The sequence below is a fragment of the Mus caroli genome, chromosome 16 (assembly GCF_900094665.2).
Source record: "Mus caroli chromosome 16, CAROLI_EIJ_v1.1, whole genome shotgun sequence".
Lineage (NCBI taxonomy): Eukaryota > Metazoa > Chordata > Mammalia > Rodentia > Muridae > Mus > Mus caroli.
Genome location: NC_034585.1, coordinates 67,312,589 through 67,327,437, shown reverse-complemented (window position 1 = coordinate 67,327,437; position 14,849 = coordinate 67,312,589). Strand labels below are relative to the sequence as shown.

Below are 14,849 nucleotides of genomic sequence, written 5' to 3'. Positions count from 1 at the left end.
TCATTGGACTTGCAAACTTTATATGCCCCAGTACAGGGGAACCCCAGGGCCAAAAAGGGGGAGAGGGTGGGTAGGGGATTGGGGGGTGGGTATGGGGGACTTTTGGGATAGCATTGAAAATGTAAATGAGGAAAATACCTAATAAAAAATAAATTAAAAAAAAAAGCTTTTCTCTGCCAAAATGAATGACAAGAGACTAAAATCAGAAGCACCACACATAATGGGAGAAGATAGATTTAAAGGCATATCTGATAAGAATGGTTATTTAACATGCACACACATTTTTTAAGCTCAATTAAGGAAATGAGTAGCCTGATGAAAAATATGAGCCAATGATCTGAAAGAACAGCTCAACAGGACGGACATGCAGACGGAGAAAATTGTAGGAAAAGAAATGTCCACTGTCTTTAAATCATTAAGTTAAGTGCAAATCCAAATAATTATGGAACACTAAAAGGAAAGTTTAAGTATAGAGAAAATCCAAAACCATGACAAATGCATTTGTTGCAAACACAGGAAATGACAAGAACACAAATTCATTGCTTGTAATTTTTTTAAAATGGTGGAAAAATATGTGATAACAGCTACCTAGGTATGTTGATGAACTCTCTACAAGATATAAATTTGGAGTCACTACACAATCTAGGAATCTCTGACTTCCATTTCTATTTACAGGTGCTTAAAGTGTGTGTCCCCTTAACAGTCTGATCACAGGTATTGCAGTGGCTCCATTATTAATCATCTGATGAAAAAGCAATCTATGTTACCTTCAGCAGGTGACTGTGTAATCTACTCCATGCAGACAAGTTAACATTATATAACACTACAAAGAAAGCAGCTACTATGGAACCTTAGAATGATGATCACAAAAGACCGAATCCAACCTGGAAAGCTAATATGTATGATGCCAATTAAATTATGCATCTGTATGGAACATTCAAAACTGTGATATTAGTGGTTGCAGGGGTTTGGCATAGAGAGATGTGTAGGATTACCACAGAAGACTGTTTAGCACAGTGAAGCTTTAATATGCTTCAGATACTTAATCTGTATCTATAGAATTTATCATATAAGGAATGAACCCCAATAGAACAATGACCTTGTAGAGCAGTTTATCAATGCTAAACAAAACAAACAACAACAAAACAACTTGAGTCTGGTGCAGACAGCATGGTAAGCAAGTTAGGGGACATTTAGGTCAATTTTGTACATCTGCTTGATCTTGCTGAAAACTGAAAATGATCAGAAAATATGTCTCAGGGCCCATGTCTTAACCATATATGTTTCTTATAAAGTGATGAAAAAGTGAAGAATTAGGGTAATAAAATGTAAGATGATAAAAATCCAAATTAACAGTAATTTTCTGTGATCAGTAATGCTACTAAATAAAAACACAGGGAATATTAAAAATAAAATTTAATCTTCCCAAATGTCATCACATGGCCCATTGTTCCTGAATCTATAGTTCTTTTGACATAGCACACAACAGATTACATTTAGTTATGTTTCACTCACTTGATTGTTGCTGGAGTTTGAGGTAGATTTCTCCTGCAAGGATCATTTTCTAGGTGTTTGCTCTAGAATATTCTGGTCCTGAGTGGTGAGAGGGTCTGTGACCAGTGGAACAAAGTTGAAATCCTCTGCCATTAAAGTGTTGACCTCAAATATAATGAGCATATTCTGACCAAGCAGTGACCTGGTTATCATTAGGGAGTGGTTTAAAACACACTGGCTACTCCCCAGACTCCTAGAAAACAGTTTGTATATGTGCTCTGTACCTGGGAACATGCTGATCAGTTTAAACCTGAATGAGACTTGAGTCCGAGGCTGCTTGTGAGCTTCTTGACTCTATCTCAATTCCTTGATAAGAATTATTGTCTCAAAGGTAAAAAACCAACCTACCAGGTACCTTTGCTGTCTATATCCACAGAAAATAAAAAAGTCATTTCCCATTACCTAATTTTAATGAAGAAGCAGAAGACATCAACTATGTTGCATGTCTATAGAAGTATTCAACAATCAATACAATTTGGTAGGGGAATAAACCTAAATTTGATTTCTAAAAATTGCTTAATTTTTTTTTGTACTTTTTGTTTTTTCAAGACAGGGTTTCTCTGTGTAGCCCTGGTGTCCTGGAACTCACTCTGAAGACCAGGCTGGCCTCAAACTCAAAAATCCATCTGCCTTTGCCTCCCAAGTGCTGGGATTTAAAGCATGCGCCACCAGGGCCTGGCTTAATTGTTTCAAATTTTGAAAACTATTCTTTAAGAATTAAATATTCTACTCCAAAACACTGATGCATATAAATTTATGTTTTCATATTCATGTATATTTCTTTCTTTTTAAAAGCCTATTTATTTGTTTATTGTAGAATAGGTAGTATGAGCACTGATTAATTAAATCCAACCATTTCCAAAAAGAGAAGTAAAGTAAATGAATAAAAGTAAAGAAAGCAAACCTGTCTGAGCTGTTTTAGTGGAAGGATTAACCAATTAAAGCATGCGCTCTAATCAAGAACTCAGCATCCTCTTCTGTAATTGTTCTTCTGAGCACAGAAAGATGTATTCTAGCATAGTATGGCTAAATAAATGTTGTTACTTATACACATATTTCAAAAATCTATGATCTTACAGCCATTTATGGTTGCAATGCCATCTTTAACAACTATCTTCTAAGAAAAGAAACACATTCCAAATAAAAGATATAGGAAAGATAGGTGAAATATTTTCCTAGTATTTCCAAATTCATTTCTAGTACTTTCTGAAAGGAAAAAAAAAAGAAAAAGAATATGAAAAGTATCACTATTCAAATTATGCATTAGAAAATTAAAGACAGTCACCAAACCCAGACTCTATTTTGGATGCCAACCCGTGCTTGCTGAGAGAAGCCTGTTGTAGCTGTCTCTTGAAAGGCTCTATCAGTGCCTGACAAATACAGAGGTAGATGCTCACAGCCTACCATTGGACTAAGCACAGGTTCCCCAATGAAGGAGCTAGAGAAAGCACCCAAGGAGTTGAAGGGGTTTGCAGCCTCATAGGAGGAACAACAATATGAATCAACCAGTACCCCCAGAGCTCTAAGGGACAAAACCACCAACCAAAGAGTTCATGGTGGGACTCATAGCTCCAGCTGCATATGTAGCAGGGGATGGCCTGGTCGGTCAACAATTGGAGGTTAGGCCCTTGCTCCTGTGAAGGCTCTATGCCCCAGTGTAGGGGAATGCCAGGGCCATGAAAGAGAAATAGGTTGGCTGGTGAGCAGGGGGACAGGGGATAGGGGGTTTTGGGAGGGGAAACCAGGAAAGGGGATAACATTGGAAAAGTAAATTAAAAACATATCTAATAAAAGAAAAAAAGGAGAAAAAGAAACTGAAAGACAATAATGAGAGCTATGATTAAAAACACATAATACAGTAACATAAAATCTGTCTACTTGAGCATAGTCATTAATATAGTCTTTCAACTAATAAATAATATTCTTTTGATTAATGAAAACAATCTGGATATAAGTATAAAATTTATTATCAACTTTGAAAGACCCAGGTCCATATGCTTTATTCTTCTCTACTTCACTTTAAAATAATATTTGGGGAATCATCATTCATCATCTAATACCACTGACACAGTGATTAGCTTTTGACACCAAAGATGTTCTCAACTCTCGAAAGATAGAGCAGTACATTTTTTGTAGGATTGCTGTAACATCCTTTCATCAAAGGAAACAACATCAAAAATGAGCATGAATACTGTAGTTCCATTATTCAGTGATCAACAGTCAAAGACATTTTACATTCATTCTATAATGTCTAGTTATTTCCAATTTATGTCTGTCAGTGTGTCTGTTTTTCCATGTATGACCAAGATGAAAATAAATAAGTAAACAGCTAAATAACAAAAGCTAGTCTTGTAACAGATATGAATAAAAGTGATCAGACATAATGCTGCTCGTGTTAGAGCCACCTCTTGGATATGACACCAACTATAAATTAATATTTACAGAAATAATCTGATATAAGGAGCTAGTAATATTTCTTAAACATCTATGATGTCAAAGAACAACACTCAATTTTATCTTTCTGCCATTTTAATGGCCCCAGAAGGAAATCAAATGGTATTATGAATGGTCAACTAAACCTAGAAGTTGCGAAAGCATGAAAGGTAGCTACAGACAGAAACACTCATCTGCAGCTCAGAATTAGAAACCCTCATGTTAAACCATTCAAGGAAATCAGTGTTGGCAAAGGTCTATCAAACGTTGGGACTTGTTAGACCTTATTAAACCTGTGTAATCAATTTATTGTGTTTATTCACATGTAATATAGATTAAGACCCCACCATGAAATACTTTTCCATAACAAGTAACTTAGAAAATAAAATATGTAGTGGGATACATGCAATTTTCTTTCCAACACCAATTCATATTTAAGCATAAACACAGCCCATTGATTTAAAGCAACAGTGACCATTTCTACACTGTAAAATAAGAAACTTTAAGCGGGGAGTATGGGGCTTTTAGTGCAGACATCTGTGTCTCATGCCATTTATTTGGTCATAGTGATTACCAGGAAGAACATTCTAAACTTGCATAATAGGCTTCCAGTCAAACCAAGAACGACAGATTCTATATATTACGTCCACTAGAACTTCATAGCATGGCAAACCAGTTCTCATCGCATGTAATGCCTATGTGGTACAAATCCTTTGATCTATCAGCACATGGGAAACAAGAGACCTTAGCTCCCTATAAAATCTTGCTGTTGGTGCTGAGAAGAGCAAAAGCTCACGCTCTGGAGTTCAGCATCGCCTGTGTTGTCATGGGGCATGAGGACAATTGTGACTTCTCTCCTCACTTTGCTTCTCTATTTCCTGAGGGCTCCAATGGACCCTATGGTGATATATCAGAACATTTATAGCTGAATTACCCTTCATGAAATGTTCCAACTTCTTCTATTTGGCCCAGTCCTATGAGATCAAGTATTTTTCCAGTGGATAATGTCTGAATGCCACCCTCACCCTCTTGCTGTCCATGGTGGGTTTCTGATGGACAGAGACCCAATTCTTAGACTGGGAGGCTAGGCTCGGAACTATGTGCGGTATTGCCTTCTGGGAATATCCAATCTCAAGGGCCTATCAGTAAGACAGGGTGGGGTTTTAAGATGACCAGTGACCAATGTCTTGATTTATCAGATCTCAAAAGGAGTTGCATGGTGGCAGCTGGTCCTGGTGATTTCTTTATTGATACTATGACTTTTTCTATTTATCTAGATGACTGAGAGTGAGGTTGAAAATGGAATTATAGGGAACGTAAAGGTCAATTTTTTTAAAAAAAGAATGTGGACATGCTTGGGAAACTGGAAGAAATGATGTTTTTTTTTGTTTGTTTGTTTTGTTTTGTTTTGTTTTTAAATAGGGAAAATGGAATTTTGGAACAAAGAATCTTTTTATGAGGTGGGATTGAAAACTAGAGAGTGAAATATACCATCGGCTACAGGAGAGATGGGATGGTGCTCTGCCTGGGACTAGGTTCAGGTTCTTCTGGGCAAGTAATTAAAATCCACAAATAAATGTACAGTGTGAAACTTCCTGAATTATTTACTTTTTCACTTCCCCCTCCACCCTGCACTCTAACAACTTGTATCTTGGAATGAGCTTTTTATGGGAACTCTTCCAAAATTCTATCTATAAATATTTGACCAGTTTTACTCCTTTGCTTGTGTCATAGATTGCTGATCTCTTTGCCTTTCCATCAAGCACTTTTCATTGAAAGCTTCTTAGAGTCATGCTTATGAGTGGGTCAATGAATAGCAAAACAATAGGTCTTGCCCAGTTAACAAGCAGAAGTCAGCCTACAGAGCTTATTGTGAAGGGGTTAGGTTTGCGGATAAAAGATAGCAATGAGATAGCTCATAGCCTACAGTGACATGTCACAGCAGCAGTTGATAAGTTTTAATTCTCTGTCTTCATGATCCCCAAAAGCGATTTGTGGAACTTTGTCCTCCTAAGCTTTTGAGGGAGTGATTAGGATTAAAATGACTTAAACAATGTTTATGTGAGGTCATTTTCTGTTGCACTTGCTTCCTCTCTCTAATAGACAGAAAGGTTTTTGCTGCCAAAGGCTCTGTGATCTGTGATATCCTGACAGACTGAAAGGAGAAAGAAAATAGAGATCTTATTAACTAAGAGATATTACTATACTTTTGCAAATATGACTGATGCCATTGTCTCAACTATTTTACCACATAGAACTAATCTGATCTCAATATGTGACATACATTCAATCTTCCCATTTATGAAGTTAGGTAAGAGGATAGGCACAAGTTTGAGGCTGGTCTCAGCTACACAAAGAGTTCCTGCCCAGCTTGGCATAGAATGAGTCTCTGTCTCAAACAAGCAAACAGAAATAAACCAACAAGCCAAACAAGCATATATTACTTATATTAACATGTAAGAGCTTGAGTTTATTTAAAAAAAATAAGAGTACATAATTTTAGACTTTGTTTCGAAATAGCAAATACTAATAGATGTAATATACATAAACAACTGTATTTTGATATTCTAAAACAACCACACAAGAAAGAGGAGTACAAAGGAAAAAAACCTGTTCTGTAGTATTTCAGGCACTTTGAGACACCCTGAGTCTCAAAAGCCCCTAAATTCAGAAAAATTCTGCAAAGATGTGCATGTGGCAGAGACCATCTCTACCCTTACAACATATTCCCAAACATAATAAGCTAAACATGATATATGTCCTGAATTAACTGAACACTGTCACTCTCTCTATCCATTTACACACTTGGAATATGGTAATGGGCTTTCCATGTTAGCCCTAGCTTTCCTGTATGTGAGCTGCTGGTAATTGTTACTGAATTCTTTGTTGGGATGAATACTTTATGATCACAGGGCTTGATAACATCACACAATAAAATATCCAATTAATTGCTCCTGCTTTATTCCCACATTGGCTATGAAATCGTGTAATTATAATTTAACTCACCTATAGTTGCTGATCTGTAAATAGATATAGTCTGTCCTCTTGATAGTTCTATGCTTTATATAATCATAATTAGGTCTCAGTAGGTTGCCATGCAAGTTAGACTTGCGTGAGTGTGGTTAGCTTACTTTAATCCACTGGAGGCTGATTGATTAAGGTGCATAAAGATTCATCTTTTGATTCTAAAAATCATGTCCAACCTTTGGAAATTCCTGGCTGGCACCTACTTCTTGTGAGAAGCTACCTCTGCCTTCTGTGTAAATAACACACTTCTTTGATGTTTCACTATTGAGTTAAGAGTGCTTTTTTCTTGGCTTAGAACCTATTAAGAGACAGCAAAAAACATATGATCCTGTTCCCATAGTCCACATCCAATATTGAGATATTTGTTCTTTGGACATATTTTCATGAAGGATTTTTTTGGGTTTCTTAAATATTATGGGGGAACATCTCATCATTCTTCCTCATGTAAAAACAATAAAATGCATCCAAAGCATGAATTGCCCCATTAATCTCCATAAAAATGCTTTTAGGCTGTTTGAGCTATAAACACTCTCCAAAGCACATTGACCTTTTGAGCTGGAATGTTGGATTTGAGCGGAACACTTTATAGCTATGACTCCCAACCAGTGATATGGATACTTTAAATCATTAGGACCTAAACCAAATGAATACAGCAACAAAATGCCATTCACAATTTTCTTAACTGTGAAATAGAAAACCGCTAGAAATGTGGCTATGTAGGAAGGATGCTCTAGCCAGCCCGATGTTGTCCAGTTGCATTTCCAGTGATGATAAATTTGTGTTGAAGTTATTGGAATCTTCAGAATTGCCCCTAGCATATGCTCTTTACTGTCTTTCACTGAGATGGCAATGGCTCCTATTTACAAAATAAAGACAAATCCTCCCAGCGTCATAGAATCACCATCTTGATCACACAAGCTGATACAGGTAGTTTTCTTATCTGTCTCACAGCTGCCCTTATTTTTATATAAAATATCCCTCCTCAGGTCATTAGTTTTTGTCTATACTGCCTGGATGTCTTACCATCAGTGACATAAGACAGAGTCATCGTGGTCCCCCAATTTTATCTCTATTTTTCCCTGCCTAATTTCTTGGAAGCCATGGATCATATTTAAAGTAAGTAATAAAGCTAAACTATACATTCTCAAAAGTGGAATGATTTCCTCAGTGACTATTAAAAACATGCCAGCATATGCTGTCTACTCAGGAATGAAATAATTAGCTTGGAGAATCCTGCTCTGAGATGGACTGAATATACATGGGCAGTTAAAGAGGGTTTCATTTATATGAAAATTTTGTAAACAGTAAGAAATCATTGTTTCTCATATGCACTTTTCTGTGTTTTTGTTTATAGGATGTGTTAAACTGGTCAGACAGAAAATTGTGTGTGTGTGTGTGTGTGTGTGTGTGAGAGAGAGAGAGAGAGAGAGAGAGAGAGAGAGAGAGAGAGAGAGAGAGAAAGAGAAAGAGAGAGAGAACCATGTGGCCACTAGAAAGAGCCAAGACAATGAAACATTTTCACAGCTCTGCCTGGTAAGAGACAGATAGATATAAGCCCTTCCCACTATTCTCAGGGGGAGTGAGAAAGGATGACATTGTTTGAAAAGCCTGGAAAGAATTTAAGTCAAATAGAGCTAAAGATAGAGATAGAAAGGTATGACACCAAGCTCAGCACAGATCACAGGAGCAGCCAATTCCCTGTCTCTCTGACTTCTTCCTGCTCTAGGCACATGCCCAGAAGCAAGTGTGAGGTACTGAAATTCAAAGTGGTGTTCTATGTCCCTTTGCTGCAGTGTCATCTTTAGTTACTGAGGTTATCATTCAAAAGACTCCTTCATTTTAAATGTATCTGATTCAAGAGTCACTTTTATATGACTGGTGCCATATATAGGAGTCAGAGATTCTGCTTCACGGAATGAAACATTAAAAAGAATGTTAGATGTTTATAGTAGGTTAAATTTTTTTCTTGTAGAACTGAAAATAAAAACACTGAAAATATACAGAAATAAGGTCTGAGTATATACCTCAGTGCTGGAATAATCACACATAGACATACATATGCAAGTATTAATAAGCAGTATATTTAAATAACATAAGGACATTTACTCCTTCAATCAAAATAAAATAAAGATTTATCTAGTATAAATAATTGTTGACAAATATTAGCTGAACTTTTCTGTGCATTATATATATATTATCTACACAATGATAATTGATAAGACTATAAATACATTTTAAATTCATAACAAAATATAATAATTTATTCAAATATTCAATAAATTATTCACATATGAGTACTGGACTAAGAGCCCACTATCCATTGATCAGTTTCTGAACTCTTATATCAACCACATTTTGACTTAACTGGCAAAATTTAATTATAGGACTTCAGACTTAGAATGTAGTTGTTGTAGAGTTTCTCTTCTTCCAAACTCCCTCAGGTGATCTTGATTGATTTTGCATTTGCATATGCCTTTTAAAAGGTGTCAGTCAGAGTTGCCCAAACACCCTATAAAAATCAACCTTATGGGATTTTGAGAAACTGTAGTGAAAGATTTTTTTCACCTGGGAGCAATGTGGAAATGGCTTTATAGTCAAGCATTTATCTTGTCATTCAGGCTGTGGAGAAGCCATTTATGCCCACAAACAACTAGTATGTGGGGGAGTGGGTGGGGGAGGGTGTGGGGGACTTTTGGGATAGCATTGGAAATGTAAATGAGTACCGTTAGAATCCTTGTTTAAGCCAGTCTATACTAGCTACATAGTGGGCATTTATACTGATGCTCACTACCTAACCGAGATTAATCGAGAAAGATGACGTTCAATTGAGGGATGCCTACAGAATGAGAACAAAATGCATCTCTTCATAAATTGATGGTATCTATCCTTCGTTTAATACCCCGCTGTCAGCTGAGTGCCAATGGCTTCACTGAACCTCACGTGGAATACTCTGGTGAGACTGACTTCCCTCAACAAATAGCAGCCATGAAAACAAACAAACAAACAAACAACCAAACAAACAAAACAACAAAAAACCAAACAGCTAGCGTGTGCTTTCCATCCATCATTGCGCTCTATAAATTTCCTGGATTTTGAGCTCCTTTCCCCACCTGTCTCATTTTCCTTACTCATATAATTTTCTTCTGAATTTAAAGTGATGTTGCAACACTGGCTGAAGTAAAAATATTTCTCCAAATAATTTATTTATTTATATCTATTTATACTCAGTGCAAATCTGGACTATATTATTAGTTACAATGTCAAGACCATGGTAAGTTAGGTAGGAAAAAAAAGTATATAGATTTTGACTTAGAAAAGTTTACCATTTGAACATTCTTAATGTAATTCATGGAGATCATGACTCTTGAGAAAAGCATAAAATTCTCTTGATGTTGGGGTCAAAGGGTTAGAAAATAATATTTAGATCATCTATATCACAATTGAAGATATGATTAATGATAAAAGAAGGAAACAAAAACTGAAACATCATCATAGGGGTTTTATGGCTGAGTGTTTTAAGGTTTCTCACTGTTTGCATATTATTTGGCGTTGGGTCTCTGTATTTGTTTCCATCTGCTACTGAAGAAAGCTTCTCTGGTGATGATCAAAAAGGGCAGTGATGTATGAGTATAACAGAACGCCATTAGAAGTCATTTGTTACATGATGGATTATTTTCTTTATCATAGTAGTATTTGGTCTCAGATTCTTGGTGATCAAAGGAGTGTCACGTATGGGTTCCATCTTGGGGAGTGGATCTAAAGTCAAGTAAGCTATTGCTTGGCTACTCTCACAAGCTTTGTGTCTCCACTGCATTGGCTTATCTTGCAGGCAGGGTACGGTTAGAGATTAAAGGTATTGTAGCTGGTTTTGTGTTTCCATTGACATTTCTTATTTAGTAGCATATGGAGTATATTCCTGTATGAGAGACAGTAGCATATAGGAGTGAAGGCTCTATATAGCTATCAACTCAACTTTTTCATGTTCGATAACTTGTGTAAGTTTTATCTCTAGTAACAGTGCCTTGTGAAGAGCAACTTACAGTAATAACAATAGCAAGGGTTGGTTGGGACTTCTCATCAGGTACAGAAACTGGGAGCTTCAGTTACTGACAAGAAATGATTAGTTGAAATTCTATCTCCCCTACTGTTTCATAATTTTTACCTAGATTGCCTTTACATATGTATATATATTTGAGGGGCTAATACTGCACTACATTTCCATACTGTTCCTCAGATGTCCCTTAATTTTAGATGTCTCTTCCTGTATTTCCTTACTCATTCCTCTCTTTCTCTGTCTCTTCATTCCATTTCCCTCAACAAGCTGGTACTATCTATGCTTTCTATTTCCCTCCCCACCCCTGACCCCCCAGGAGATCTATGCTGCCAGTCTCTTAATCTGTACCTAACCTTTGAGGTTTTAAGCTTTGTAGCTTAGTTATTGACTTAGAACTAATATCCACATGTAAGCCAATACATATTTATCATTCCTTGATCTGAGATACTCTATATCTGTCATTTGCAGTTCAAGGCATTGTAGCTTGGTTATCATTGGTTTAAGAGCTAATGTCCACATTTTCACAAATACATGTTACATTTATCATTCTGGATCTGGGATATCTTGCTCAGATTGACTTTTCTAGTTCCACTCATTTACCTGAATATTTAACTTTAAAAAAAAAGTAGTTAAATAATATTCCATTGTGGAAATGTGCCACATTTTCTTTAATGTGTCCATTAATCTTTTTAGGAACACCTAGGTTGTTTTTAGTTTCTGGATTCTATGAATTGAACAGCAATGAACATTGCATGTCAAGTATTTCTGTGGTAAGATAAAGTAGCATTTAGGTATATGGCCAAGAGGGATACAATTGAATATAGATTAACCCCCATCTTCCTAAAGAACCATCAAACTGATTTACATACTGGCTCTACAAATTTGCAGTACCAAAAGCAATTAATGACTGTTCCCCCCCCCCCCGTTATGTATCTTTGCCAGCATGACCTGCCATTTGTTTTATTGTTCTTAGCCATTGTAACAGGTATAAGATGAAATACCAAGTAGTCTTAATTTATACTTTCCCAATAAATAAGAATGTTAGACATTACATGTTTCTCAGTCATTTAAGTTTCCTCTTTTATTTAATTTTTAAAATTATTTTTAAAAATCTTTTCTTACAGTCCAGTAATGATCCCCATCCTGGTCTGCCCTCTGGCTGTTCCTCATCCCATACCTCCTCCCCTTCCCCGCCCCAGTCTCCAAGAGGATGTCCCCACCCCACCTCCTCCACCCCACCAAACCACTCCTCTCTCTGGGGCCTCTCTTGAGGTCTATTTATCCTATTTTTAATTTGATTATTTGTTTTCTTGATATCTGGTTTCTTGAGTTTGTTATATATTTTAGATATTAGCCATCTTTTGGATGAGTAGTTATTAAAAATCTTTTCCCATTCTGCATGATGATAAGGCAATCAAATGACAGTATCCTTTTTTCATATGGAATCATTTTAGTTTCATGGGGCCTCTTTTATTAATCACTGATCTTAATGCCTATGTTAATTCTGTTCTTTTCAGAAAGTGTTTGCTTGTGTCAATGAGTTCAAGTCTATACTTTACTTTCTTGTCTATCAGGTTAAGCAGAACTGTTTTTTGTTCAGGTCTTGGATACATCTTGAGCGTTGTTGAGGATGATAAGTATAGATCTATTTACATTTTTCTACATATAGCCATCCAGTATGACCAGAGTCCATGTTTTGATGATGCTGTCTTTTCTCCAGTTTTTATTTCTTACTTCTTTGTCAAAAATCAAGTGTCCACAGGTATGTGGATCTATGTCTGGGTCTTCACCTTGTGTTTCTCAAGCAATATGTCTTGTTTTTGTACTAATACTATACTATTTTTTGCTATGATAGTTTTTTGAGGAGAAGATTAGGCTGACTCCATGACAGGTTTCAAAATGTGCAGTTAAGTTTACTAGGCCTAAATCTCTGTTTCCAAGAACTGGGCAATTCCAGGGAAGTCCAGGCCTCAGAAGCTGCCCATGGTCAGCTCTTTGATGGCAGACCAGCATCCTGGCCCCATGCCTTTCACTGCGACTCTGATGTGGGTCACTCCCTTTCCTGTGGCTTTTGCTGCTGCAGCTATGCCTCCTGTCTGCTTGGCGATGCTGGCGCCCTTCTTGGCATTGCAAAAGCCTTCTGTGCCACAGGAGACACGGGCCAGGGACTCATTGGTGGCAGAGACTACCTGGATCTGTGTGCTGCTTGTTGTTCTTGTTATGGCGTTCACTCCTCTCCTGGAGTCTCTTACACTTTGGGCGCTGCACAGAAACATTCTCACACAGGGCATATTGTAGGTTGCACTAATGTGTGCAATTGGGACTTCCTCAAACTTCATCCCTGCCCGCTACAGAGAGCTTTCCTGTCCTGGAACCGGACGGTAAAGGCTGAACTGACTCAGAGCCACGTCCTTTTCAGTGTTCTGCCTGGCAGCTGAGTTTTCTAACCTCGGGGCTCCTGTGTGAATATTCTTAGCTGTGGCAATGCCCACAATCCTGCTCATTTCAGGTCCAGCCCAGGACCGCAGGAGTCATGACCCGGAGTTTCTTAAAACCTGCATGACTGAAATTACTGTCTTAGTTATGTTTTATTGATGTGAAGAACAGTTTGATAAAACAGATGTAAAAGAAAACATATGAGGGCCAAACTGTGTGAGCCATTCTTATTAAAAAAAACATTATAGGTGCAGATAGAAATGTTCAAATGGATTGAAAGTGATATATGGGCAAATACATAGATAGTATGACCAGTAGTTCAAAGTTGTAGACTTAACATATATTAAGTATTAAGAATATTAAGAGGGATTCAAAAAGACTGGGGGTGTGGTTCAGTATGTAAAGTCCCTACTACAGAAGCATGAGCACATGAATTTGGATTCCTAGAACACATAAAATCCACGATAGTGTTATATGTCTGTAATACCAGGCTTGGGGGGCTCAAGAAAGGAGCCTCATTGTACTCCACCAGCCAATCCAGGAGAATATGTGAATTCTAGACTTTGTGAGGCACCCTGTCTCAAATAAATGAGAAAGAAAACAAGGAAGCATCCACTCAATAGTTCTGTACCTGTACAATGTGTTTATGTACTCATATGCAAATTTACACATGCACACTAGCACGGTCACACACACACACACACACACACACACACAAATACAGATTGCAAGGAAAGAAAAAGAAAAGGAAAAAAGTGATAAGAATGAATTGCGACAACCACTAAAGGGGCATATCAGACACTGGTACCACTAGGTTAGGTAGTTAGCTCCATTTGATATAGAAGTTAGTTGGTTTTTATTTTCCATAGTTGTTTACAATTTGCCTTTCAAACATGTGATGGAACCACAGATTTTCTTTTTGGCATGCAGAAAACTCGACACTTGTCCAGGGAATAGTAAGGACAGGTGGTAAGCTAGGCAGGATCACAAGCATTCTAGATGGCTTGTATCCATAAGGAGCAACAAGGGGACCAAATGCTCTAACAGTCAGTACAGGTCTTAATCATGTCCTGAAATGAAGTGAAGCAAAAATGGAGGACTTTCTGACAGAAAATAATGAAAGAACACCTACAAACCTTCCATACACACAGGTCACAGCAAATTGCAAAGGCTCCATGGATTAAAGCTCCTTTCCTTGTTAAACCAGATTATCTGGAAGTCCTGTTCTTCCTCAAGACTGGGGTAATGACTAAGCATCATCCACTGAAGATGCACTTCTCTGAGGTTCGATTTGGAGCCCTAACTTAGAATCTGGTTCTGCTCATTTCTTTCCATTCCTAAACTC

The 14,849-nt window shown here is 37.2% G+C and overlaps 1 pseudogene; it reads right to left on the bottom strand.

The window, feature by feature from the left end:
* Nucleotides 1-13,038: 13,038 nt before the first annotated feature.
* Nucleotides 13,039-13,629, bottom strand: LOC110311334 (annotated as a pseudogene).
* Nucleotides 13,630-14,849: the final 1,220 nt, after the last annotated feature.